A 3,912-nucleotide genomic window follows, 5' to 3' on the forward strand; every position below is an offset into this window, starting at 1 on the left:
TATATATATATATGTATGTATGTATGTATGTATATAGGTATGGTAGTGCAAACAGGAAAAATAGAACTCGAAATATGGGTATATGAATACTTTTTATTAATATTTAGCGGAGTGACTCAAGGGCCGGGAGTTTCGTGTTTGGCACGAAACTCTCGGCTCATGAATCACTCTGTTGCTTCTGCTAAATATTATATGTGTGTGCGTGCGTGTGTGTGTGTGTTTAGTTATAATAAAAAAAAACAATTTTAGATTAATCAGCAAGGTTACTCTATACTTTTGTGAAGTACGAATTTATTGTTATACAAAAAAGTTGCCGATAGTGACTTCGAAGTTTCGGTCATCTAAGCCATCATCTATATATCTATCTATCGAATCAGAGAAAAGAACTTGGGCCAAGACGAAACCCATGTTCTTTTCTCTCATAATTAAGGTGTTCTCAATATTAAGTTACAGCTCTCCTCAGACTGCAAAGGACCCCGTGTGATAATGCCACGGTAGAAGTTTAATGTGGTTAACAATAAAAGGGCAGAAACCTAAACGGTGAAATTGTCGCGCACTGAAGACGTCTATTCCTACTTCACACTCACACACACACATGCATACAACACACACACCTATACATACAACACACACACACCTTACAGTTCCACAGGTGTTTCTATGCAACAGTATTTTGTATACTGCAAAGCCTTTAATCATATATAAAATATATGCATTCTACATTATTAAATATTGAGTTCTTTTCTAGGGTAGGAGTCTTGCCGTTGCTTCAAGAACCACACACACACACACACATACATACACGGATGTCCGTGTGTATGTCTGCGAGTTTGTGTATAGACGTAAATATGTGTGTCTGTGTCTGTGAGAGAGTGTTTCCATGTATATCAAACAAGCTGTTCATAAGATTTGTGCAACGGTAATTTAAACATTTAAAAAACCCATCATAAAATACTGCTAACTCTTATCTAAATATTTTCATACTTGTTCATAAAATTGACAGAAAATAAACTGCACAAATTTTGAAAAAAAATGCTAAAACAAAACAAGCTTACACACTCCCTCAGTGTCCATACAAGGAACACAATCATTCACTGTTTTTCTAGAGTTCAGAATTAAAAAAAAAAAAAAATAGTAACGGGTCTTTAGTACAAAACCATGATTGATGCCCTGTCTGACCGGCGTTATCACTACTAGCATAACATAAATGGTAAATTTATTCTACCGACTTCTGGAAATGGAAGAAAGTGTAATAATGTGCCAAAACACGAAACTCTCGGAAAGTTGAGTCACTCGGTTGCTTCTGCTAAATATTAACAAAACTATACATATACTAGTATTCCGAATTTCTATTTTTCCTGTTTGCACCAACACACACACACACACACACACACATGTATATATATGGTTGTATATATATATATAAGGTTGCAAGACGCAACGATTTTAGAAAAAATAAATGAGTGGAAATCGAACCGGTGTGTGTGTTAAATAATAAGGCACTAAAAGAGAATGACTCTCCCCAGACACTATATATATATATATATATATATATATATATATATATATATATATATATATGTATATATATATATATATATATATATAATATATATAGTTATTAGTTATATATATACACATACATACATATATAGTTATTAGTGAGGGATTATCAATCCGGGCAAAATAGTTTATAAGCTGTTTGTTAGTACATCAAGCTAACAATGCAGCGATTGAGCAATCCTATCAAAAACAAACCGATAATGATAACTGGAAACAGCTGCAAGTTAAAATTTACTACAATAAAGAAAAATATGTAACGACCATTATTTATTCCTTGTTTTATAAACACACAGACACACACAAATTCTAGTGGGTGACAAGTTCATAAAGAAGCTATGTTAGGTCATTTACAAAAAAATTCTCCAAGACCAAGTCTGAGAGTAATTTAAAAAGAAAATTATATGTATAATCGTTAGTCCGACAAATTTATTATGAGCCATACGCGAAACAGTATATATTTTGTCGAACTAACGATTATGGATTAAATCTCTCTCTCTCTCTCTCTCTCACACATACACACACACACACACACACACACATATATATCGGTCAGTAGTTCATATATCCGAAAAAGAAGCAAGTTCTAAAACATTAGAAACTCTCTTACTATACTATATACTATAATACTATACTATACATACATATTATATTTTATGTGTATATAAAACACCGATGCGATTTGATCACAAAATATTCTGGGACCCACGGAGAAGAAAAAAAATAAAATGATAAGGGCGACAAGTGGCAGAAATGGTAAAGCGGTGGACAAAAGTGCTGTTGCTCTGCAGTATTTTATTACAGTCCTAAGCATTCGGTGTTCGAATCTCACTAAGGCCTTTGTCTTCCCCTTTCCGGTAATCTAGAAAATAGAGTTAACAATGAAATAATAATAATAATAATTTTAGGCTTTTCTATATGTAAAGGTTAATAGCAGACAAAGACTGAATATTGCAAGTTATTCTTGTTGTTTGCCGTCGTTAGTTACGATCTAAAGCGTCCTTCCAGCTATGACCATCCCGTCTTTTATTTAGGTATCGTCTATCATGCACAACGATATACAATGTATTCTTACATAACTGACATTTTGTTTGTATTATAGTTTGTTTTCGTTCTTTTAACGGAAATGGATGTTCTAAGGTAAATTTGGTTGCTATTTCTGACATGGTCAGGCTACCACGTAGAGTCCCTTCATGTCTCGTACCGCAAAGTGCTCTCTCTCCGCCGGTCTACAAAGACTGATTCTATTTATAGCTATTGCAGCTGTTGTTTAGCACCGGGTCAATCATACGTGACCATCCCCGTTTATATATACATATGTATGTATGTATGTATCTATGTGTGTGTGTGTTCTAAGAATATTGAGGACTGCATAATTTAATGTGTCCTTCGCGTAAATTTCTCTTCGTAATTTTTTTCTTTTTGGGAACTGGATCTCGAAGTACATAGAATGCTGTAAATAACAGCATGTAAATACTGCGTTGAGAAACAAACAAAACCTTTCTGGATAGAAAAAAGAAGTCGAAGGCTGCCTATGGGACACTAAAGACAAGACAACAGTTATGATTTGAGGTAGATTTCGCTACCATTTCTAGCAAGGTACGACTCCTTCGTCAGATCTATCTATAGTAGAAGTAGTAGTAGTATTAGTAGTAAGAAATTATGTAATAATAGATACATACGTTGCATAAGAGAGGATATAAAACCAGTCCAACCTAAGCGCTGTTCCATAGATTCTGTAAATATTATTTTAACAAGAAACTTACCGAAGAGTCGAGAGAGAGAAAGAAAGAGAGAGACTTTACAGCAGAAAGAAGGGCATAAACAAAGGGAAGTAACTCTTAAAAGATTATTCTATCGCTTTCTTTCTTTTTCCTTTCTGTCTCTTTCTTTCTTTTTTCTTTCTGTCTCTTTCTTTCTTCCCCTCTCTTTATTTCTTTCTTTCTCTTTTCTTTCCTTCTCTCTCTTTCTCTCTACTTCTTTCTGTTTCTCACCGTATCTTTCTTTCTTTCTATCTCTTTCTTCCTTCCTCTCTCTCTCTCTCTCTTTCTCTCTCACATATTTTCTATCTTTCAATCATTTTATCTTTCCTTTTCTCTCCCCCCCTCTCTCTCTTTCTCGGTCTTATGCTTGTATGTATATGTATGTATAATTATATGTATGTATGCATGCCTGCGTATGTGTGCGTGTGCATATATATATATATATATATATATATATATATATATATATATAAGGTGATGCAAACAGGAAAAATAGAACTCAAAATATGAGTATATGTATATATATTTTTTAATATTTAGCAGACGCAACAGAGTGACTCAAGGGCCGGATAGTGACTGTCACTTCTGC

General features: G+C 33.8%; 1 protein-coding gene across 1 annotated transcript in view; it reads right to left on the reverse strand.

The window, feature by feature from the left end:
* Positions 1–3,677, reverse strand: part of LOC106879684 (MAP kinase-activated protein kinase 5-like) — a 20,204-nt gene extending 16,527 nt beyond the window's left edge. Inside the window, exon 1 of the mRNA XM_014929361.2 lies at positions 3,243–3,677. The gene's annotated coding sequence lies outside the window, so the exon portion shown is untranslated. The remainder of the gene's footprint in view (positions 1–3,242) is intronic.
* Positions 3,678–3,912: the final 235 nt, after the last annotated feature.

The sequence above is a fragment of the Octopus bimaculoides genome, chromosome 25 (genome assembly GCF_001194135.2).
Source record: "Octopus bimaculoides isolate UCB-OBI-ISO-001 chromosome 25, ASM119413v2, whole genome shotgun sequence".
Classification (NCBI taxonomy): domain Eukaryota; kingdom Metazoa; phylum Mollusca; class Cephalopoda; order Octopoda; family Octopodidae; genus Octopus; species Octopus bimaculoides.